The sequence below is a fragment of the Excalfactoria chinensis genome, chromosome 1 (assembly GCF_039878825.1).
Source record: "Excalfactoria chinensis isolate bCotChi1 chromosome 1, bCotChi1.hap2, whole genome shotgun sequence".
In the NCBI taxonomy this organism is placed as follows: domain Eukaryota; kingdom Metazoa; phylum Chordata; class Aves; order Galliformes; family Phasianidae; genus Excalfactoria; species Excalfactoria chinensis.
Genome location: NC_092825.1, coordinates 70,445,733 through 70,471,409, shown reverse-complemented (window position 1 = coordinate 70,471,409; position 25,677 = coordinate 70,445,733). Strand labels below are relative to the sequence as shown.

General features: G+C 39.2%; 1 long non-coding RNA gene across 2 annotated transcripts; it reads left to right on the top strand.

Annotated features, from left to right (window-relative positions):
• The first annotated feature begins 10,870 nt into the window (after window positions 1–10,870).
• On the top strand, window positions 10,871–25,148 carry LOC140264373 (uncharacterized). Of its 2 annotated transcripts, XR_011906047.1 has the most exons (6): window positions 10,871–10,919; window positions 11,597–11,665; window positions 17,324–17,415; window positions 20,128–20,284; window positions 21,156–21,236; window positions 24,799–25,148. It is a non-coding gene; the product is annotated as an uncharacterized lncRNA (long non-coding RNA). The 2 variants fall into 2 exon arrangements; XR_011906046.1 differs by lacking the exon at window positions 24,799–25,148 and having other exon boundaries at window positions 21,156–21,729.
• Window positions 25,149–25,677: the final 529 nt, after the last annotated feature.

The window sequence follows — 25,677 nt, the reverse complement described above, 5'->3', positions numbered from 1 at the left end:
CTGTAGAGCCAGTATTGGATTCTTACACATGAACATTCCTGTGTGAGGATCAGACTCAAATTATGAGGTTTTATCAGAGTAGAAGCTATCATTAAGTCCTACCACTTAAAAACAGAAATTGCTGAACTAGAGAACACCCTGAATCTCAGAAATTAAACTCAGCTCTTCTATTCCCCTACTGCTGCAGGGATCAGCACGTACTTCAAGACTCCACATTCTAGGATATTCTAGGCTCAAATTATTATTTATACAGCTATGAACTTTTCATTTTTCACTGTGTATGTTCTCTTTTGCCAGTCATTCTTGGCCATCTTCTACATCCAGATCTTTGACTTTCAACCGGGAGTCCCCCAGGTGCTACTCTGTATTTAAACAGTACAGTTGATATCAAACTTCTCTCCTTCTTCACTGGAGTCGCACCCAACAATGTGGTAGTTCTATCTCCTCTGAAAAAGAACTTTGATCTCCTCTGAAGACAGAGGAAGCAGAGGATAAGCAATTAAATACCTAGCCATCTAATTGCATTCTGAATAAGTCAAGTGTTTTGTGGCAAAACAGTGTGTTGCCATGCAAATATGAACTTTACTATAATGTGTATTCACAGGACAGAAAAAAGAACAGAACATATGCTTGTTTCTGTTGCTTTGATTTATTTCCCATCTTTTGAGTGTGATATTCTTTAGACAAGGTGTTATTGGCAATAATCATGTTGTTTTTAATTCCTTACTGAAGAGATGCACATCTTTCTGGCATGTTTAAGTCATTTATCACAGTTCTCATGACTGCTGAAAATTATTTGGAAATGACATTAACATATCAGGAAATTACAATAGCTTGCTTATTAATAATGCAAGCAAAGCCATACTTAACTATACTATTCATCTGTTCTGTCTTTGATACATATAACATCCATTGTGCCCCGTGTGGTGCAGTGGTAAAAAGTGCTGCTTGCAACACCGGAGGCCTGGGTTCGAATCCCCCCTGTGGCGCAAGTGGTAGAAGTGCCGCTCTGCTACACAGAAAGGCTCGAATCTTGGGAGTTGGGCTTGATGATCCCTAAGGTCCCTTCCAACTCGCACAATACTGTGATACTGTGATCTTTTCATGCTTAGGAAGCGTTAGTAGCACACTTTCTCCAGTTAATAATTTAAATAATCGAACACCTCCTCCCAAGCATATTACATAGGAATAAAGCTCACGGGTATTTACAAACGCAGACGTGCTCACTAGTATTTCTGATAGCAGGGCTAGGAATAATTTGCATGTGAGATAGGGTCCAGTGCTCAAGTCTAGGCCTGTGGAAGAGTACCCAGCACTGTGGAGATGTCTATGTTTAGTTTTCAAGACAGGGATTAGTTTTCTGAGACTGTTTTTATAGTAGCTGTGGGGTTTCTTGAAAGAAAAAAAAAATAAAAGCCACCTGCCTTCCAACACTCGGACTCTTTTGAAGACACTATTTGCACTACAGTTCTGTCCAAAGCCCCAACTGAAAGCCAGTTCCAAGCCTCCAAAACCTTTCAAAACAAACAAACAAACAAAACAACCAGAAAGGACAGAATGAATGGAATTAGGAGTCCCCATTGCAGAGTCTCTCTGCTGAAGAATTGTAGCAAAAGAACTGAGGCCTGCTCAGTTTTTAGCATTCTCACCCTCAAAATTCCACTAAAGCAGCTATATCAAGATATTTTCATTGCAATATCTGCTTATAGAGCACTGAGCATCAGCAAGGTACCCAACTTCACAAATACACGTCTTAGAATAGTTGATAGAATAGTTGAAAGCAGTGGCCAGTTCAACTGAGTATAAGCATATTCAGAAGAATCCACCCCTGCGAGCTTCTAATAATAAAAAAGAGCTTTCTGAAAGCATAAAGAATTTTTTCCCCCTTCCTTTTCACTTAGATCACAGCTTGGGCTTTTCTAGTAATGACTAAGAAACACATTCTCTAAAATCACTAGGAAGGCAGTTCACATGCTATTTACAGAATAACCAGAAATCAGAATTAGCAAAGAACTTAATCTTAAGCTCATTCTCAAGAATCTTCTGGCCCAGCTTTGTACACAGGAGGCACAGAAGTGTTATGGCAGGACACTGTCACTTTGAGCTCCATGCAAATGTTACATGTCCAAACCAATGCATTGCTTCAAACTGAAATATTTTAATAAGATTTGTGCCACAATCCAGGAAATAGAAGTAAGGAACTCCTGGTCAATAAAGTTATCTCACATTCTGAGAACGAGATAGTCCTTCAAAGTTGTTTGCCATAGGCTTCAGGATATGCTGTCTGTCACCCCAGGAAAAAAAAAAAAAAAAAAAAAAAAAAAAAGCAGTGCCAAGGGGAATAGAGATGAATACTAGACCACATACCTGCAAAGCTAAGGTGTAGTTCAAATGAGTATTTCAATGTCTGGGGCACATAGCATTGGACTTGAGGACTAAGCAAACACATTCTATAGTTTGGTACCAGCATAACTATCTCCCTCTACTCATGAGGCCCTATCTGGAGTAACATATCCAGGTCCAGGGCCCCTCAGCAAAAGAAAGGTATGACGCCATTGGAGCAAGACAAAAGGAGGGCCATAAAGATGATCATAGGTATGGGGTACTTCTTCTATGAAGTTAGACCAATGAAGCTTCACTTGTTTAGTCTGGAGAAGAGATGGTTCTGGGGAGATAACGTTGAGGCCTTCCAGTACTTAAAGGGAGATTATAAAAAGGATACAGAATGACATTTTATACAGCCTGATATTGATAGGACAAGCAGAAATGACTTCAAACTAATAGAGGGAAGATTTAAAAGAGGTATTATGCAGCAATTATTTAATCAGAGGCATTGGAACAGGTTGCCCAGAGTTCTGGATGCTCCATCCCTGAAGGTGTTCAAGACCAGGCTGGATGGTACTTTGGACTATCTGATCTAGTGGTGGCAACCTTGCCCATAGCAAGGGGTTTGGAACTCTTAAGATATCTTCCAACCAAAGCCATTCTATGATTCAGTGATTCCATTATTCTATGATTTTCTTTTTTTCCATTGTTTAGATTCACAAACTACTGTCTATCATTTGTCCCAATTTATTTTCAGGTGCAAGAGTGAATACCACACAGGTGTTTTTTTTTTGTAAACTCTAAACAAAAATAATTATTTTCTTTAATCTGAAAATACAAGAGAAACTTGAATTCTTAAGGACTTTTTGATAAGTAGATATTTGGCAACTCGTCAACTCATAAGATTTTAATGTCAAAGTTAAACCAATTTGAAATAATAAGTTATGAACTAAAAATGCATGGAAAACCCAAGAGACACAGAACTTAATGGGACATCCTCAAAAGCAGCAACAGGATTTCCATTTATTTTGGTGTGTTTAGTCCTAATTTTTTTTTTTAACTACCATTTGAGTTAAGAAAGAACATCTGTTCTTATGCTTACTAGAGAAAAAAAAAAAATAGAATTTTTCAATTGTAAGTGTACACTGAAGAGCACAGACAAATAAATTGACATATGAATGAATAGATAAGTTTCATCATTCCAGCCGGGAAAATGCTGTCAGACCAAGTTTGCAATATAGTGTACATTTCTTGAACATAGAGCTAACAGTAAGTTTAGAGACTTATTTGCTATATCTTCTCTGTTAGGAAATGTTTTTAGAGACTCCTGGAATCAGATCAAGTTTTAAACAGGAGGTAACAAAACAGCTCATGTCATTAAAAAAAATAAAAAAAAGAAAGACGCATAACTAGATAGACTAGTAGTAACAGTATTTATTGACTCTGTTCTTTATCAACCTATGCATTGATCAACTGGTATTCATGAAACAAGACTGATTTATATCTCTGATTTATATATGATTTATATTATTTATTTATATCTGTCGTCCAGAAAAAATGTGTCAATTTCCCAGCAGTACCTTATTCCCTTTTTCCAGCACTTCATTTTGAATACTGCATTTCCCTCATGTTTGGTCTTCATGGTAATCAATATGGTGAATATCTTATGCAAAAAACATTTCTACTGGAGGGTAAATTCTAAGCAAATACTGCAGAGTAGTTCCATGAACCAGCTGCAATGCACATTGTGGTTTGTTTAGAAACCTAAGTATGGAATTTACATTCCTCAGGCAGTGGGAACATTATCTCTGATGTCATTTTTCCAGTAAAACAGCTTGAAGTCCAAGTAGTTGTAGCAAAACTTTTCTATTGACCATTCGGGCATATGTATGGATCACTACACTCAGAAATAAATTTTAGATTAATCAGTGAGAATTTCCAGAGCTAGTTAGAAAACAAGAACTCCATTCCACAGTGGGTTCTGAAATTTTGAACCTTCCTTTAAAGAAAATGGAATATTGAAACTTAATATGTTCTATGAAGAAGTTTTAAAACACTCAGAACTACTACTAAAGCATTGATATTGTTTTGTTCCAACTATTTAATAAACCCATTTTAATCCTTGCAGATAACAACATGTCCTGCAAAAGTCCAATGGAACATTTTCTGACATGCTCAGAAGCATGCCTTTCCTTCTGAAACATAAGGTGGGATAGAGCAAAGTACACAGCTACATCAATTAGATTTTGCTCAGCACTTATATAGAACGCTATTTTTGATGACTTCTATTACAAAACTTATACCATCAATACTGTAAACAGCAGTGAAACTGCATTTTCCAACCAAATCTGAAGATCAGAAAAATAAATGATCACCATTTTCAGGTGCATCCATTATAAGAATGTTTTACCTCAGTTAATCTTATCTTACCATACATAACACCAGTAACATTTTCTGAACCACAATCTTGAACATGTTTCCTTAATCTGAAAAGAGCTGTCTTAAAATTCTCTACAGCTCAGAACACGCACACACACAGAAATGAACGGCTAGAGAAAATATTTTTACATTATAACACTTCAGAAGAAAAGCAGTTACATAACTTCCTGGCCTGTGTTAATGAAGAAAAAAAAAAAACCAAACCAAAACAAACAAACAAAAAAAACAACCAAAAAACAACCAACCAAACAAACAAAAAAATAGCTTGAACTGGAAACTCCATAAAACTTTTGTTCTCAAAGGTCAGTGTGGCATCAAAAGGAATACAGCAGTAATGGCATTGCACATTGTGGGGGTACCTGATGTATGAGCACACACAAAAGGAAAGATACATAATGTTTTTTGTATTACCTACAAGCAATCCATATAAATTCATACATCTAGCTAGTATTTAATTAGATTTGATACACTGGACTACCATATAAAGAAATTGATATAGTAAAATTCTGAGGAACTTCCATTCTAGAAGTTGGGAAACATTAAGACTAGTATAACTAGACAAAAATAGGAATAACTTCATTTTCCTTAGTCAATGATGCTGACAAGTGAAAAATTCCAAATAGAGAAGATACAGCAACATTCAAAAGCAACACATGCTCAAGAAAAATACAATTCTGAAGAAAGATTTTTGGACATGCAATCAGAACATATATGTACACGTGTTACATTTTAGTTTGCAGTGTAATTAAAGGTAATCATTTTGTTGCATCCTCCCTACTCCCCCCCAAAAAAATCAAACTACCTTTGGCGTGAAAACAAAACCCAGCCTCACAGATGAGGCCTGTCTGCATACTCTTGTAGAATAGAAGATAATATTATGCCACTCCCAGAATTTCTGGATGTTGTTTAAGAAAGTATACCTGAGAACATATTTATCATGGCAAATTAAAAATTCTAGGCTACTTTTAACTACTCCAAATTAAAATCAGGTCATTCTGTCTTCTCAATTCAATGTCTTTAAAAATAAATAAATAAATAAAATATAAAAATTGAAGAGAACAACATATTTAGCTTGTGTCACAATCAGAAAAGTCCACACAGTGGAAGGGTGGAAAGAAGCTCACCCAGCTCCAAAAACCTAAGCTGAAGTGGAAAAACTCCACAAGGAAGAGAACTTCAACCAGAGATCTTTCCCTAGTGGCAGTCAGCCCTTAAATGAGGTCTAAGAGAGGTGGAGCCAGGCTCCACTCCTTCTGGTCACATAGGTGAATTGCCTTCACCTGCGCTCCCATGGCTGACTATGTCCTTTCCCCAGGTGCTCAATCAATGGTTCAGACTGTGACTCAACCGTACACCTTGCTAAACTTCTAAAAAAATTTCCGATTTCCTTCATCCTAGGATAGGAAAATTTCCTTCTTCATAAAAGAAAATTTTGGAAATGTGCAAGCATCTGAAATCAATGTGTTTTAAGATAACTGCACTTCTTAATGCCAGCAGGTCCAAAAGATTCTTGCTACAGTCAGGAAAAACAAAACTATTTTAGTACACTATGCTAGACTTTTATGTTTTTAAAATCTTTGCTGGTTAATTTCTTTGGCAAACTGAGAAAGTCTTTATAGCATATGTATCCTGGTCCCTGATTTTCTTTTCCAAAATCTTACTTTTGTTTTTTTCTAGGAGGCATGAACTGCTGGTGAGAGGAGGAGGATGGGGCTGCTTGGATTCTGTCCATATTGCTTTGTTGTTGAAGTTCTGATAAGTTTTGATATTCTCTTGTTTTGTCAAGAGTTGGGCACCTTAGTTTGATTTTTATGAGATTAAAGCTAATTTAACTGTGTTGGGTCCCTGGGACTGTTCTAGAAAACATGCATGAGAACTTGTTTGTGAACTTCTTTCAGAATCCACCTTTTGTCTGAGGAAGATCTTAACACAGTTGGTTTGCAACAGCAGAGAAGAAATTATTGTCTGTGATCTGGTATTTCATAAGTACTTCTAAGAAGGAGGTGGTGGAGAAGTCATTTAAGTCTCTTGATGTGCTATGGTACTGATCCTGTACTGTGTTGCAGTCTCCCATTGCCACCTGTTTGATTAGGAGTCAGAGCACTGTAAAAGTTCTTCCTTTGAGCCTGACAGACTGAAAAACACTTTTCTCTTTAAGAAATGTGTCCTCATGGGAAACAGTGAGAGATAAGCTTTCTGCTAAGGCTGTAATTGCTTACAGGCCAGCATTGCAAACAATATTCAGGAGAGCTGAAGAAAAGTGTGATTAGGACATAACTGCTGACAGTTTCGAATTAGGTGTATGCAAGGCCGTTGGTCAAATAGCATACTACCTCAATTTGATCTATTCCAGGCGCATGTCATGATCAATGAACACATGGATAAGGGTGAGCACAGATCACTAAGTTCTCTCAGTATCCAGCAATTCCCTGCAAAGTCACATGCAAACAGGACCTTAGGATACCATATATATGGGGCATCTCTGAGGAGGGTACTAATCTTAATAGCCTTGGTTAAACAAATGGAGCACCAGGAAAGGATGCCAGTATGAGCCAAAGGCTTGCTCAACCAAAGATGTCTACAGGAGTGACTGCTTCTGCTATACAGCCTCAGCCTGTTAAGATGCTCTTTGGACAATCATGCCTGTTGCAGGACTTGTAGCAAAGCTGGTAAGATCCAGACTGGGTTCCTTGTGTGTGTCCCACTATTCCAATACAGATTAGTGGAAGCAGTAGTAAGGTTGTTTCTTTTGCACCCATTCAGATCCTTTCTAGAGCCCAGTGCACATCACAGGAATTTGCTGCACATGCCCAAGGCCAGTTCTGCTGCTGTGCAGCTGTGTGACATTGAATCCTTCTGGGAAAGTGTTGTGTGGGATAGAGGGGACAAGCCTCACTAGGGACCTTTCTTTCTCCCTCATAAGCTGTGTTTAAGCTGAGACTCTCAGTCTTAGTCTCTGCTTATGGTATATTGCTGCTGTGCCTATTTTGGCCTTCATTACCTGGACCTTGACTTCACCAAAGCAATTGGATTTAGGGACCTATTTCTGGTGCATGGCAACTAGGAATGAAACACTGCATGTACGTTAAGGGTGGGGAAGACATGCCTATTTGTTTTCACTGTTGGTATTGTTCCCTGCAGTGTATTCACCAAAGACATGCCCTGCTAACGTTTATATGTCTGAGAGACTGGAATTTCCAGCATTTCCTAGGAGGATCATAGCACAGCCTAAAAAAGTCTTAACATTAGGAAATCTTAAGAAAGTAAGTCTACTTGAGAAGAGAAGGGAGGGGAGAGGAGAGGAGCCTATGAATCATAGAATATCCCAATATTGATTGGACACACAAGGATCATCAAGTGGCTCCACACAGGACCACCTAAAAATGCAAGCCCTATGTCTGAGAGCATTGTCCAAACACTTCTTGAATTCCAGAATTGTTTGTGCCCTGACCGCTGCCCTAGCCTGTTCTAGAGCCATGTGTTTTATTGTTGAGTCATGTATTTTACTGTTGTGGTGAAGATGTATTTCAGGCAAGATTTCATGGATGTTCACAAAGTCAGTTTAGTAGTACTTAGAGAAAACTCTCTTTATGAAGTTTATGGAGACATGCTCCTCTGCACATTTTTCTGTAGTTTGGTATAAGGTAGCTATAACAGAACCAAACCAAATCAAACCAAACCAAACAAGAACAACATCAAAGTGCTATACAAGCTCTTGTTTTCTTGTTTTATTGGCCACTTACTGACAACTTGTGCTCTTTTCCTCTCTAACATCCCTCTCCTATTAAAGCTTTTTATCTTTATCATTATTATCTCATATTAACATTTATTTTTAAACTTCAAAAGAATGAAAAAGTTTTTTTAGTAGGCAATGGAGTGTCTGAATGAAAGCTGTTCACTCAGCCCTGAGTATGAGAGAGTATGTTTCTTTAAGGCTGGTTATGTGTTCATGTAACAGGGCAAGTGCATACATGAAACAAGTTTTTCCTAAAGCTTTAAGTCTGCAGGGGAATTTTCTAATGATCATTTTTAGTTAATAGGCACAAGTTGTTAGCCTGAGCTGGGAAAGCCTTTTTGTGTGCCAATTCTACCTCTTCTTTTTTTCCCCTTTTTGTCATGGATTTGGTTCCCACAGCTAATGCTCCTAATTATAAGACTGGGCGAGTGAATGCCAGCGTAATGATATGGAGTGTGTTGGCCCTGACAATGAACACAGAGAGCGGCTGGATGGTCTGAACAACAAGTCAAGGGCTCTATTCATCCCAAATGATCTTTTGTCTTGCTTGCCACCTAATCCCACCAACGGCTGCACCTTGGTATGGGAGATATGTCCGGAAGAGGTACAACTATGTCTCACAGTGCTCTCTAAGCTCCAGTCATGGGGCTTTCTGTTAAGCGGGGGTCAAAACTGAGACGCTATCAAAAGTTAAGCCTTTGCCTGTATATTTTAATTACTGTTTCCTAACACGCATACCAACTGGGAAAATATCCTTCAACACTTACTAAAACTAGGCAGGTTACAAGGAACTTGCTCGGCCACAGTGGAAATGGGGCTTTCCCTCTTTGCAGCAAGAATTTTCCCTCTAGTGATTTTCCCTCCTCTTTTCCTCTTTTTCCAGTCTGAGTTAATAAATACCTAATAACTTACTCTGTGATCTCTGTAAGCAACAGCTCCCACCAAGCCAGTGAGCATGCTCTTCAGAGAACTGGGTTGTAGAACTTCTCACCTGGGCCTCTGGTGAGAGGTGCTTTTCTGCGCTCTGCATACAGTCCATCTCATGAATCAGGCCAAATCCCTTCCCCAGTGACTGCACAGTCACTGATGGTTTGATCACGAAGCCTCCTAACTCCCAAGTAGCTCTTATTGTTGCAGCTTAACTTCACTTTTACACAGCCTACCAAAGCATGCAAGAAGTGCAGGAGAAAATCATGGTGTATATAGAATATATGGGGGTGGGGTAGGGCTTAGTAGCATATGAACGCTTAGCTGTGTGCCAGAATATGTGGTTAGAATTCTTTTTTTTTTTTTTTTTTTTTTTTTTTTTTTTTTAACAGCAGAATAGAGGAAATAATTAAGGGCTATGGTAAGAGAGAGAGGCAGCAACGATCAGAATTACTGGGCTCTATATTATAAGGGCTGCTTCAAAAGTTATGTGTCCTATTTTATTCTGATGGCTGATGGCCAGAGGCAGTAGTATGGAAGTAAAGGTTGAACCTTCCCCAAAATATTGTTACACTTTGTTGCTGTGCAACAGATGGCAGCAAAGGGGCAGTCTGAAAAAATAGAATCTGACATGGAAGTACAGATGAAGCAAGGATGTGGTACTGAATTCATCCACGTGGGAAGGGAAAAAAAAAAAAAAGGCTTACATTGACATTCATCAATTCTTGCTGAATGCTGATGGAGACCAAACCATATGAATATGAGCAGAAGAGACGGTGGACGGTACATTTCAGCAGCAGTGACAAAACCAATCATCTCCACTGGTATAGATGCTTTCATTCATCACTAGTGAAAATGCATAGCTAATGGTTGAAAAACAGTGTTCCATAGATGAGAATTTGCTCTAACAAATAGTGCTACTATACTCCTTGTATCTGTTGTATTTCTCAAGGAAATAAAGAGAAGACATTACTTTTATAGAAATCTACAAGTATAAAATATTTTCTAAACTCCACTTTTTCCTATAAATAGCTTTTTTCTGAGATTTTTTTTTTTTTTTTTTTTCTCCAGAAAATCTGTCTAATAACTTAAGGGGTAAAAAAAGAGAATTAACAAAGGAAAATCTGCTAACATTTCTCATTTTTGTTTTATCAATGTTTTTTGTAGGAGTTTTTTTTTGTTTTGTTTTTGTTTTTTCTGTAAAGAAACACTATGGAAAACTAAATTAAGAGAAACCATGAACTTCAAAGTGTTTGTAGGGCAACTGCTAGGTCACGGGCTAGTGAAAAAGCACCTGATAATGCTGGCCCAGAGCGCACAGGTAAATTGCCTGCACCTGCGCTCCTTATGTGACCAGAAGGGGAGAAGGGGTGGACCCAGGGTGGAGCCACCCTAGGCTTATATATGAGCCAGCCAGTGAAAGGAGGGTGTCTATTGGATCCAGGTTGTGTACTGGGTAGCTGTGTGGCCTGAGAGCCCTTTCATCAGTTGGGTGAGTTTGATGTTTCCTGTTGTACATGACTTTTGGTCTACCTGCAGATATTTCAGCTGGTGTCACTAAAAATCTTTCAGAAATGATTTCATTTCTTTGTGAACAGAATGGTGTTTTTCTGATTATAAATTATCTGTTAGCCAATGGTTGTAGTTTTTGTACTGTTCTAAAATGTAAAGATCTAAGGGTATCTGTGTATAATGTAATATACTGTTGTATAGTTTCAGTAGTTTTCTACTTGAAGAAATAAGCTGCTTTACTGTTTTAGTCAGATAAGCCTCTAATCCATTTTGCATTTGTGTTTCTTCCATCAGCATAGATGTTATGTATTACATTACAGATTCTACCTGTCTTAGTGACAGGCTGATATCTGAATACACTGTTGTTTGTGACAAACAACTGTGTGATGGCTGACAGAAGACTGAAATGTATGTGCTAGCTATTAGTATGGTTGAAACGAATTCATATGTAGATTTCACTGAAAACTCACAAATTCTTTTAGAGTCTTTTCCATTTTGAAATGAAAGTATCTGTTGTGATGAGGCTACTTAAAATCAGCTCTTGATACATCTGCAAGGTCCATGTAAAAAATGTCTTGCACAGTAATTACAGCTTTGTTATCAGCCATGAAATGAATGTCTGTATATGAAGACACTATGTTCTCTGTTTATCTTCAGGTATTGCCTGTGGTTATGCCAGGTAACTTCTGTTGTAGAGGGAGACTCTCAAAGAACAATATATTTGAGGTGTTTTGTTTTTTTTTTTGTTTGTTTTTTTAATTAGAGGGTTTTTTTCTATAATAAAAGCCCCTGTTAGCATTTTTTTCAGGTGCTATTCTTTACCACAGCTGCTATGACTCTGCAGTCAGGAAAGCAGTAGTAGTGTGACTGAAATTCAGGGAAGAAGTTGAAAAAGAGGAGGAATAAAGGAGGGGGGGGAGGAAACTAATTTAAAAGAAAGCATAGCAATTACATTTTTAAAGAGGGAAGGGAGGGGTGAGGGGAGAAATAACTAAAAAGCTGGAGGAACCTGTGGAAAGTTGTGAAGGGGATAGAGTAAGGAGCAGAAGAGAACCACAGAAATGAGCCCAAGGATGAAGTGAGTAATGTATTGCAGAGAAGCAGTGTACACTTGTTTTAATAAAAAATGGTGTGATTTCTTATAGCTGTAAGCTTCAGAATATGGAGAAGGTTTTACCAACTCAGGACTCCTAGCCACTGTATCAGCCACTTCCTGTTGAAGCTTAAGAAGTAAAGGTTAAATCTCAGGCACTGAATGATAAGTCATTAACAAATATGCATTTTCCTAGTTGATATTAATTCCTAAACTCCAAGGATTTAGAACTAATGAAAATAAGCTTAAGGATATTGTCAAACTTAACAAGCGTGCTCCTAGCAAGGGAAAAGTAGAGCTTTGCTTCGTCTTCTGATTATGAAGGGTAACACCAGAAGCAAGGCAATATCTCCCAGTAATTCCCAGAGGAGCCTGGAGATATATGCAGTGGCAGTCAGGCCTTAAATGGGGTCTAAGATATATAAAATTTATAAAATTTCCTGTGTTCTCTAAGGATTTCACAGCAGCTAAATGACACTTTTTTTTTTTTTTAACAGACAATGAATCAATAAAATCTTGTGGTTACAGTGCCACAAATTTTGAGCTCAAGTGAGAACACTTGTGCATTTAAATTCACCCTGCTATGTGCCTTGGTTTCACCCATTCCTTAACACTAAATTATCAGAAAGAAACAAAGCTTGTTCTCAGAGTCTGTGCCTTTGAAAACACGTAACATATATGATTCCTGAAGAAAACGCAGGCTTGTATAAATGGTAGCTTGGTTTTTATTTAGGTTTTCTCATCCAGAACTCTCAAATGCTATCAAGAAATTTAATGCTTTCTCCAGTGCACAGTCAGGAAAGCAAAGGGATGGGAATGACTACAGACTGATTAGTCCAATGATGGCACTAGGCTTCTGTTCTCCTTTTTCTGTAGTCTCAGTCTCTGGTATCTATAGAAGGTATAGAGACACAAGCCATCACTTCTGTAGTGCTAGACAATCCAAATGTTTTTTGTCTCCTACATTTACTGTTCTTTTACCACCTCTCTTAGTTCTCCTCTGAATTTACTGTTTCAGTCCATATTAAGAATTCATATTCTTAATATGAATTCTGAAGTAAATATGCTTCCCTGTGACTATAAGGATAGCAGATAGGACTCACACTAATTCATAACATGTGAAAGAATAATACATTCTAATTATTATGCTATTTTAAGCCACTTGAAGATCATGACTTACCACAAAGTTCTTTTATGGTAGGAGGGTAATAATTGGTAATTCTGTTTAGTATATGTGGAGCACCGAATTTTCAAGTATTAATGCTTCTTGGATGATACTGAAGTGCTTAAGTGAAAATGAGTCATTACCTTACAACGGTATGGAGTTATTTTTCTTGGTTTGAGGTTTGTTAGGCTAAAGCATATTTTCAATGAAAGCAGTAGCTCTAAAGTCTCAAACATAGTTAGAATCACAGTAAAATCACAGCTATGTCGTTGATTTTCACCCCAGTAGTAAGAATAAATATTTGTTAAGCTTTCTGGGTTTTTTGTTTGTTTTTTAAGAAAAACAGTTGTTTTGCTTATCAAAGCAGGATTGCAGGATACCATATGTACATATTTACATTTTCCCATTGTCCCCACTGTAAACAATGGCTTTGAATTTGGTGGACAGTGTTAAGTTTTACATCCCACTGGTTGTGGTGGGCAAAACTGTTCTCTTCGCAAACTTGGGTGTGGAAAGCCAGTCTGAAGGCAATTTCATGATTTAGGTGTAGAACCTAAGGTATCTCCAGGCAGGGAAAAGACCAGCCTACAGTGCTTATTACATGTTACTGCAATGCTTATTGCTGTGCTGAGTTTACCATAGAGGAATGACACAATAGACCCACTCAAAGGAGTGGCCTGTCAGAGTAGATGTGATGTAATGCTATTTGAAATAGTTACTGAGAAATGGTAGGATTCATGATAAATTAATGGAATCATAGAATGGCTTGGTTTGGGGATGACCTTAAAGATCATCTAGTTCCAACCTCCCTGCCACAGACAGGACTGACATCCACAACATCAGGCTCCTAAGGTTCCTGTCCAGCCTGGTCTTAAAGGCATCCAGGGATGCGGTGTTCATTACTTCTCTGGCTGTTCCAGTACCTCATCACCCTCTGAGTAAAGAAACTTATTAATCTGTCCTCAATAAATTGAAAAATACTTTCTGTTGTTCTGTCACTATCAGACTGTGTAAAAAGTCAGTCTTGTTTATAATCTCTTATTTATAACTCCTCTTGAAGTACTGGAAGGCTGCAATGAAGTCTCTTCAGAGCTTTCTCTTTTCTAAGCTAAACAAGACCAGCTCCTTCAACCTTTCTTTGTAGGAGAGGAACTCTAGCCCTCTGATCATCTTTGTGACTTTGCTTTGGGTCTTTTCCAACAGCTCCACACCTTTCTTGTAGTGGAGGCCCCAGGCCTGGTTGTAGTATTCTAGATAGAGCCTTACAAAGGAAGAGTAAAGGGCAATAATTACCTCCCTTACCTGAGGAGACTGATGGGTTTTTGAGCTGAGAGCACACTGCTGGCTCATGCCCAGTTTTTGGTTTGCTACGACTCCCTCAAGTCTTTCTCCACAGGGCTACTTTCAAGCAGCTCTTCTCCCAGTCTGCACACATAATAGTGTTGCCCTGACCCAAGTGCAACACCTTACCCTTGATCTTGCTCATGTGGACCCACTTTTCACTCTTGTCATGTCCCTTTGGGTGGCATTCCTTCCTTCCATAGTAACAACTGAAGCTCTCAGCTTGGAGTCATCAGCAAATGTTCTGTGGCTGCACTCAATCTTACTGTCTAGGTATTTAATAAACAGGCCTTCAAACTGATATCACTCCAGTTTAGAGAGTGCAGTGTGGGATCATAACAAAGGGCTTACAGGAGTCATCGGAAGTAAATGACATCAGTTACTCTGACTACTGCTGCTACTTGATTATAGAAGGCCACCATATTGATATTGTCTACATGTGATATTTCTAGTGCACCATGAGCTCTTCCACCCAGTTTGGTTTAACCACACTCTAGAATAACAAGAAGGGAATGCAGTTTGTGTCCCCCATGCCTGTTTCAATGAGCCTTTGAGTTAAAGCTGCTCTGGAGATCTTGGAGGTCTCTCCCTTTGTCAAATCAAAACTCTTAGAAACATGTTCTCAAAGGTATATGGGTCTCTAAAAACAAAGTCAGCTATCCACAGGATTTCAAGAACACTTCTATCTTCAGGCTTTCAGAAAATCTATGTTATGCCTGTGTTCTTAGCCACCTACATACCTTTGAAAAGTTGATCTTTAGCTCCTTATCTTTATAAAATAATTTCCCCTGGAATAGATAATTCAATTTTTAAGAATGAGGTACTTTCTTTTAAATCCTGTATAAATAAGTGGTGTAGATAAATCACCACAAGACCAGGGATTCCAAACAGACATTCTGCCAAAGTAACTTGTAACAATATTGTTTTTAATCTGCCTGCCTATATAAGTGTGTGGCCTAAGAGTTTAAATGCTTTTGCAGGAGGATTTTAAATGCAGTTTTTAATTCACAACAACTTTCCAAAAATAAGGTACTTCTGTCAGAATTAAGGAATATTAAAAAGTGCTTTCCTAAAAACTTGTTTCCTTTATGGTTTACTCAACTGCAGAAGTGAACAGTTTTGTTTTTTTTCTTTATGAACAGTTTTTTATTATTTAAAATGTGGATACTACCTCATAACTAGCTGAGGCAAGGAAAAAAATCCTTCAGAAGTGCTATCATGCAGTGTTATCTACTATAAAGTACTCTACCAAGCCCTCCCTGAGATACTAAACTAGACAGGTACTTCTACTGATGCAATGTGATAATACGTAGGCAGATGTTTTTCTTGCTGTCAAGGAATACGTAGGTATTGTCTGCTCATTGAACAGCTGCAGTTCTCCAAAGTGCTTAGATTTTTACATCCTGAGGTATTCTCATGTTACAAGTATCCTGCAGCTGAATGAACAGCTTAGAGTTTGTACTGAGCTTTTAATCCCTCTCAGTGTTATGGGAAAAAGGGCAAACAGTTCGTACACCAGGCAGAAGAAATGTAATTTCATATTCACAATAAGATCATTACAACCAACTCAGAATTTGGTAATTATATTCTGCTGGAAATATGTAACAAAAGGGAAAGTCACTTCTTAACAATAGCCAATATGTTTATGAACTTTGTTATCACACAAGAATAGAAAGCAAACAAAAGATACCCTTTCTGTGTCTGTTCTGTATCTAGGGCAGCATGTGCTCCTTTCATGTATCAGAGCAACGTTGCTCTTCCTGCTCATCTGGGAGGGAAGAGAGGGGAAATCAAACTTGTCTTTCCCCTGCTGTTAGTGAGAAGGTGTAGTAAAGCAAATGAAACACATGGCTCTCCTGGAGATGATCAACTGCATTTGAAGATAGATATCTAAGGCATGAAAACAATTCTTAGTATATGATGAGTCTAGGCTACATGCTTAGTTGTCTCAGTAGCTTAGGCTAGGCAGTGAATTAGGGAGCTTTGCAAACAAGCAAGATAATGTAATGAGTCGAATTCACTGTAACAGTGCTCAAACTTCCCCAGACCACATTTCACATTGTGGACCATGCGTGCTGACTTTGATTACTGCATGCACACCAATATCCTATGGGTTCTTACAAGATGCTCTAATGGAGGCATGAGTTAATTGATTTATGAAACAGACAAGACAACGCAGAGAGTGCATGGCTTTGTGATTGTTTGCATCAATATATTCAAAACAGAAGAAAGCATGTAGCAGTTATGAAGAATGGCTAATTTGAAAAATGATTCACTGGATGTAGTAGCAGTGGTAACCATTAAGATTGTATCTTTTCTGATTAGCAGGCTGTTTTACATCACCAGTCCCATTTTCTACAATTTTCAACTGATATGTTATATTCACATAGTCAACAGCTACAGCTGGTCATCTATTGCATTTGGCATTGCATTTCTGTAGTAATTATATAACTGGGGATATAAATGGCAAAATTCATTTAAAGTCTTTTGACAAATATTTGTTTGTATTAATAAAGGAGATAAATTTTGATTCACAATGGAACTGCATAGTTCTTCAAATTAGTAAACACTTCCCAAGCCAGAAATCATAAGTATTGGGTGGGGAAGTATTTCTGAATCAGTTGTTTTTATATTTGGTTAGTTCTAGTTCACAAGTACAAAAAAAGGGGAAAATGATGCGTATGTATCAACAAGTTAATTTTGACAAGTGGGGGAATGTAGAAAATACAGTCAGTATAATAAACTATCTTGACATTTTCATCACCTGTCTTTGCTTCCCACACAGCTACTCATTCCTCTGGTTTGCCCAGTGCATCTTAAAGCTCAGAAGCTCTGTAAAACATTGTGTACCAGCTGTGTAGAGTGGACCCTGACCTGGTAAGCTCCCTTGGCATTGCTGCAGTACAAACATTATTAATAACAATAGCAAAGCCAAAAAGTTTACATTCATCTTTATTAATGTTTGTTGCCAAAGATTCCCAATAGTCACTAGCTGTAGAAAAAGAATCTTCCATCTAATTCCAGCATTCACAGATGAGTAACTGCTAGAGAGGAATAAAATCCATTAACAAATGAGAACAAGGAAGAGGAAAAATATTTCTGAGTACAAATGAGCAACAATTAACTCCATTTTAAAATGAAGCACTAACCACACAGAAGATCACTGGTCTTGTACCATGACAGAAATTCTTGTCTATGTCCTGAGGCAGATCCCTCACAGTGATCAGTCATACCTTCCAAACTGATTAAGTGGCTGTTGAAAGTTTTCTTTTGAACTAACTGAATCCCAGAAGGTCTCCCAGAGAAGACCTCATCTGAAAAAGGACCTCACACCATAAGTATAGTGGTCAGTCTGAAGTCTGCAGGGACCGGGTCTAAAGAACACTACAATGGATTCACAGATTCTCAGCCACAGGCACATCTTACAGTTTTCAGCACTGCAGGCACCCTACCTTTTGAAATAATTGCAATGGCAACAATTCTGCTTGTCTTTCCAGCAAACCATAAGGCTTCTCAAAAGAGCACTCCTCCTTGTTTGCGTCTTTGATCCTATGACTGGAAAAGGTTTTCACTTTATTTTTTGTCTTAAGGAACACAGTTTCTGTGCTTCCTTGTCTACTAGCAAGTAAATTTTGCTTCCACATTAGCTGCTACAGCATTTGTTCTTACTTTATGGTATTTTTTAATTATTATTTGTCAATTTAGCCAAAAGAATGACTTCCTCAATATGGTTGCACCATGCTTCCAGTCACTTAAACACAGTGGTCACAAGCAGAGCTACAGTCCAAAGCTCTTGAAACAACTCTTTGTCAGGCTTGTGAATAATAGGGGATGGATTAGCATTGCTCTATGCCCACTATGCTTACTACGTGATGTAATGAATTTTCAGACCAGGAGGTTTCATTATGATCATCTAAGACTAGAGCATCCAGGCAATAATGTTTGCATGAAGGCAGTAGATTCTGGCTGAGTTATATCAATTCATTTAAAGTAATCTAGGGAGGCAGTGAACATCCTTTCAGCCCTTTCCTGAAAAGTTCTGGCCAAAGACTTTTTGCTCCTCCGCATTAAAAATGTGCATCTTATTTTAGATGTGAGCTGTTCAGGGAGCTTTAAAATGACTAGGTATTTTTGGTTGTTTGTTTTAATGGTCCTCTCCTTCTGTAGCTAGACACCTCATGAAGGTGTTCTCAATCATAGCTGAATGACCACTTCACCTGAGATGCAGCAGCTTTTGCATTCCAAACCCCCAGTCATGGGATGGCACATCCCATCCCAATACTGAAAATATTTCACCTGGATCATCTTCTGCCAGGGCTTTTTCCTACCCACCAGATACCTCCAGCTCCAGCAGCAGACTGAATAGTACCACATTACAGCCCCTTCACAGGGAAAAGATGCATGTGTATGTCTGTGTGTGTTCATGGGATCTGCTGGTTTAATGTTTTCCTTTCCCAGAGGATATATTTCACAACAAGATAAAGGGGGCAGCATGGTAAACAAACTTACTTCCCACACACAAACCACCTTCTCTGTTGTGAAACAAGCTGCACTACCTAAGTCTTTTTGAAAGTAATTGGTTATCTTAGCAGCTGTAATACAAACCACAGTCTCCTTGAAGTATCTCTGCTACAGCAGAGGGGAAGTGAGGAACATCGCATACCATACTATTTACAGGGAATAACTTCTTGGTAAATTCAGAGATTTTGTGATATTTTGGTTAATGTAATATCATTCCTTTCTTTAGTAGTTCTGCAAAATCTACTAGTTAGATTTGTACAAAGTATTATAGAGGCTATCTCTCTACACATCATTAGCAGTATCTGCCTTGCCTTTTGTTTCAGTCATGAAGGACTACAGTGGGAAGTAAAATGATTGGTTTTAAGTGTATGGGTAAAGGACATAATCAGAGTGGTTCTGCATGGATGTTGCTTGGCTTAATACTGTATGGGAAACTGTTAATCACAGCCTGAACCTCTGATTAAACCATCTGAGGAAAGTGTTGGTCAGCTGTGGGAACACAGGTGAAGGTAATTCAGATGTGCTCCTGGAAGGGGTGGAGCTTGGCTGACCACCACTAAGGCAGCATCTCTTTATGGAGATTGCTCCTTTGTGGAGTTCTGGTGGCAAGCCTCAACATTTTCCATCTTGACTGAGGGCCTCAGAGTTGGTGAGTTTTTCCCACAGATACCCTCTGGCTATCTATTTACAACTATTCTTGCATTATTCCAACTGTACATTTGACTGTACAAATGCTAAGGCTGCTTGAGGTGCATCCTATCAAACTGCATCCCATGCAAGCCAGCTCATGCGTTCATGCTGCAGAGGAAGCATTCTTGTAATTTTGACACCCTGGAGTATGAGCAACTGCGTGTTACATAGTCTGACAGACTTTCAGTCAGTCCCTGCTCTGTTTGCCTGAGGGAGCTTTTCCTCTTCTCACAGTTTTCAGCCTTTGAAGGTAAGAGATGCAGCCCTGTGGGGAGGCTCACAGAAATGTTCAGACTGTCTGGCAGGCAGGGAACTCCACACTCATGCTTCTCAGTCCACTTCATTTTTTTTTTTTTAATTTTTCCCATTCCTTTTCAGTTTCCTCCTCTTTAGATATCAAAATGGCTGGAGAACAAAGAGAAAAGTGGAGTTGTCAGGCTGCAGAAGGTTCCTCTTCCTGCAGCTTATCTGCCACTACAAGCAACAGTGAAAAGCCTCCAGCTACCCCAAAAGTCTCTAGACATCTTCCTGGCAGGTAACATTCTCACTGCTGAAGTCCTGTCATCAGGTAAAGCCTAAAGGCATAGTAATTCAAAACACACCTGAATATTTTCCTTTGCAGCCTTCTCTAGGGAAACTGTGTTTGCAGGGTAATTGTACCAGATGATCTCTAGAGATCCCTTCCCATCCCTATGATTTTGTGATTCTGGGAATACAGAAAGAGGTGGTCATGGAATCCTGCTTCAATTACTGTGTTTGTAAATAGTCTTCTAGATTACCTCCTTGATTATTATATCCTACCTATATTGTTTCCATTTCCAAGTTACTGAGCACTTTCAGACCTTGCAGCAGTATAACAGTAAGCAGCAGCATGGACCAGCAGGTACTACACTCAGTAGTTTGGTGTCTCTAATACAGCATTCTTCAACCTTCTCAGGCGGGTTCAATCCCTACCCAAAGCACTAGCTGGAGAAGAAACACACTGGGAGAGCACCAGTCAATCAAGTGTATTGCTAGTTACCCCTTTTAAAAGTCAAGACATACAACTGAAAAGATTTTTTTCTTCAGAGCAGATTTGTGACCTTTTCATACTCCTTCTAATAGGAAATATATAGAGGAAATAAATGATGAATGCTTTCAAAGCTACCTGAGTAACTCAGGAGACTATACCCTATAGTTGTTCATGTTAAGCAGTTCTGAGGTTTTTCAAAACTTGAACCAAAATCTAATTCTTAAAATAATTAGGGTGATTAGACTTAGCCACTAAGTCTAATCGTGAACTGAATTTTTTCTCATAAGTCACTTGTTTTGGAAGTGCTAACCTTGATGTTGCAGACACAGTGTAGCAACATTCATCAGCAGTTGTTGGGGTTTTTTGTTTTGTTTTTGTGTTGTTTTTTTTTTAGATTCATCATTGAGAGGAAGCAGGGCTCAAACAACACCAGTCACCAGAGCCTGGCAGAATGAAGTACCCCAGCTGAGCCAAGGTAGCTGGTTATCTGTGTGTGCTTAATCCTTGTCCAGCATGAGTTGAACAGTGATTAACTTCTGTGTCTTTCATCTGAGGTTTAACGTAACCTGGATTACCTCATGTTTGCCCCAGGTGGAGAGCATTCACTCAGTTGCCAGCATTCAGGGACAACTATTAAATTATGAAGTGGAGGTGGCTGCCACTCTGTTCTTCCCAGACAGCCCCTCACAGTAGCACAGTGCCCACCTCCCATCTTCTGTCCATTTTGTTTGTCCCTCAGCCAAAGCACCATGTACTGGGGTGAAAATGAGAATGAATAATTCTTTTTCTTTTTTTTTATCAGCTCCTCAAATCAGGGGAAAAATTTTCTTTATTATATGTAGTGATGCTTTTTTTCTTTCCTTCCAGCAACCCAAGTGTCATACTTTTTGTTATTGGTATTCCAGATCATAACATCATGTACTGTACTGGGAGTTAAAGAGTTCAGTTTGCATTGAGTAATTCATGCTAGACTTGAAACAAGATATGCTCAATTCTCAATAAAAATAGATCAAATGAAAGACTAAAAACATTAATCAATGAGAGAAAGTAGTTGTGTTCCATCTTTTCCTGTACTAGGTGGTGGGGCTTCCCAGCAAAGCTCTATGATCCAGCCTATTCTTTTCCGTAGAAGGTTTGCATGGGTCTCTCACATGAGGTAGCGTTCTCATCACCACCCCTGCACATACCCCTGTGTCAGGATCAGGAAGGTCCACTTCTTGCCTCCCCTTGTAAACACAAACTGATCTTGCGATTCTTCAGCAATTGGAATATTGAAGAACGCATTTGCTGAATCTAGGATGCGGTTATAGGTTTTTATTTATCTCCTTACTGAATGTACCAATTAAGGAGGCAATATTGGGTATGGCTGCATGAATAGGCGGTGTGACCTTATTTAATTCTCTATAATCCATTGTCATTCTCCATGTGCCATCTGACTTTTGCACTGGCCATATGGGGGAATTGTATGGGCTGTGTGCAGGTCTTATAATGCCAACTTTTTCTGATTCCTTCACTGTTTTTGATATTTCATCTTGCCTACCCGGGAGTAGATAGTTTAGATATTTCTGGCCCAGTAACTGTAACACTTTCTGTCCCTGTGTCCCTTAATCTCGTCAACCAGGTTGGTACTCTCAGATTTCTGTCAAAACAGTCATACAAAGTCCATTAGTTCCATTGCTGTGTATGGTCAGGCTGTTACACTGAAATGGGTTTGGGCAGGAAGCCATTGATCAGGAGGCACCCCTGTCAGTTGATCTTGCTTTTTTTTTTTTGTGTGTGTGTGTTGGTTTTTTTTTTTTGTGTTTGGTTTTTTTGGTTTTTTTTTTGTGGGGAGGGGAGGTATGATAGGATGGATCTCTAGAGAATCCGTTGCAAGTGGAACTTCAAGATCTGACTTGGAGTTTATATTCTCCTGATTAACCAGATCCACTGATTTAGAAGGCTGATCACTGTCTATTGAAATATTACAAACTTGACCTATTGGGGGGTGCAAAATTGTCTTCTTCCTGGTTAATACGCCAAGTGCCTGCTCTAACTTTTCAATGTGACCTTTCAAAAGTTGATTTGCATTTTCAGGGGATATTATTTTTCATTTCAGCCTGATTTAGGGCATTTAATTGTGACCATGCCACTGCGGAGGCAGCTAATTGTCATTCTTTGGTAAATAATATATCTTTGCTGAGTCCCTGAAAGTAGTACGCCACACAGTATGGGAAAGTATTTCCCAAAACACATAAGGGACCCCCATTTTTTCAATGATAACTGCTAATTTGTAATAGGAAGATCCCACAAATCCTGGGATCTGTCCTGGAGTCATCTTATCTAGGGGGGTAACATTCTCCCCCCATGACCCACTTACAGAAATTCCACAGAAAGGACATGATGTAAATTTTCATATATTTGGCTGGGCTTGCCTAGTGTGTAAACAATGAATCTACTGATCTTATAATTAGGAAATAATCAGAAGAGTTAGGCTAGCAAGTTGCTATGTTCAAGAAGAGTGGATAGAGCTTACCCTTATCCTGAGCTCACTGAAGGTCTCCACAAGGAGTAATCTCCAAAGAGATCCTTCCCCAGTGGTAGCCAGCTCTTAAATGGGATCTAGGAGAGGTGGAGCTGGGCTCCACCCCTTCCAGTAGCACAGGAGAATTGCCTTCACCTCTGCTCCCAGAGCTTGACCTCAGGTGGTTAATCAGAGGTTCAGGCTGTGACCCAGCAGTTCCCATACAGTCCTCTGCCTAAACAAATATTCAGGTGATCAGACCCCGTGTCTCAAATTCACCCTTCCATTGGTACGCTTCCTTAGGACAGGCAATTGCTTTTACTCAGTCCCATCTCTCCTTCCCTGTCACTGCCCCTCAGCTTGGTAAAGTATTTAAGTATTCCTGAAAAAGCAGAATGGCTCTGTACAGTGGCAGTCAACATCACAAACCAAGATATCCCAAATGTGAAATCCCTGATGAAGGTGAATCAGAGTAACATCCCCACAGGAAAAAGTGAGACTTGAACTCTCCCATGTTTTGAATGCTAAAAGATAAGAAGGAGTATATCTTTCTTTTTCCTCTGGTTTTGTTAGCATATTGTAGTAGCTTTATTCTCACAACAACATGTATGCAGGTGCAATTCAAATTTGTCAGCAATTTCTGGACAATCAACAAATCAAAGAACTACATTTTTTTCAGCAAAATTCTCATATACCAAGAAAAAGAAAAATCACCTGGATTAGTGTTACTACACACAGTCTGGGATTTCACATGGTTTCAAACTCTAGCTTGAAAGCCATCCAGTCTTAGCCCCAAGTCTTTTTGCAATTAACCAAAACCAGTACTTACATGAGGGACCTCAGCACAATTGTCATGAAGTCCCAAATGACAAATTTTGTTTAGAACATTTCCTGCTAGAAAGAGGAGGACCTGCGAACAGGACACCATTGTGTCCCTTCCTGTCTTGCTGGAGCCGTAAGAAGCACCTTGAACACTCCCATGTATTATGTTCCATTTCTTCTTGTCACATTCTGCATAATGTTGTTTCTGTTCTGCTAAGAGTGTCTGGATCTCTCCTTGTCTAATCACTGGGCACTGGAAGGTTTTCTCTGGAGCTTGAGAACTTGATCCCTGATTGCACACATTGAACAGCGACATAGATAAATGTGTCTCCCTTTAGTCATCCTCACCCACCCCAGGAGTTCTCTTCCAACAACTTCTTAGCAAAGGATATCAGACAAAAGATACCAGGGAAATCAACAACTGAAAGAATGTGGCCCTCTGACCTAACAGCCCTTGACTGATACTCTTTATTTCAACAAAACCTTAAATTGGTTAAAAATATAGTGTACAACCTGTTTTGTCATTTCCAGACAGGACATGCCTTGCAGGACTAACAGGGTCACTGAGGCAATGCGTTTCAAAACAAATAATGGGTCTCGCTTTCAAATCCACAAGGTCGCCTTATCTGTACATATTTCTTCTGTCATCTGCCAAGCTGCTGCTTTAAAAAATAATCATGCCAGTGCCTTTATTTACTATCTGTGTTTACAGTAATGTTCAGAGGCTCAGCAAGATGGAGGTTTCCTTGTGCCAGAAGTAGGAGTGGCAGCCCCCACCCTGAGGGCACAGCTGTGTCTCCATGCTTTCTGCAGATGTGGATGGAAGCACAGAGCTGGAGCTAGTCGTGTCCTGAGGAGCAGGGAACTTGGCATGATAGCAAATGCCAAAGACTTTCTGGAGTGCTAGCCAAGCCCTGCAGAAGGCCCAGCCTGGTTTCCCCAGCCCACGCTGCATGGTAAGCCATGGGCAGGAGACTGGCCTCCCTCCTCTGTCTGCAGCAGGAACTGCATTCCAGGACACCACTCCCCTGGGAAGGTGATAAGCAGCACTGACTCCTTGCAATCCTTGGACAGACATCATATCCTTCACATAGCTGCTCTTGGGCATGGGATACACAGAACTCCTTTGCACACTCCTCCTGTGGGCCACATGAAGTTTCATAGTCCCTTTCTTCCTTGAGAAAAATTGCAGCTTTCATATAAAACTGACAGTATTCAGCAGCTCAAGCTGCAGCTGCTGTCTACTCTAGGCTGGATTTTGGTCCCTTTAATGAAGAAATGCCAGAATGTCCGTGAGAGATACAGAATTAGGAGAGATTTCATGTGTGGAAACCTCTGTCCTACAACAATATTTTACTGAAATGTTAACTACAGTGTTGTGGTATTTTATGGCTCCACCCTTTGGAAATGATTTTCTTAGAGGAATAATGTTTAATGCCCCAGTTTTCTAGCAGCCACCCACCCCCTACTTGCAAACAAAATTTTTTCAAAATATTTTTCTTTCCTATCACACCCTTTCTAGTTTCTTTGGGTGTCAGCAACTTCTTCGCTCTGTTGCACCAGCACTGCTTTAGACCAGCATGCTTGGCTC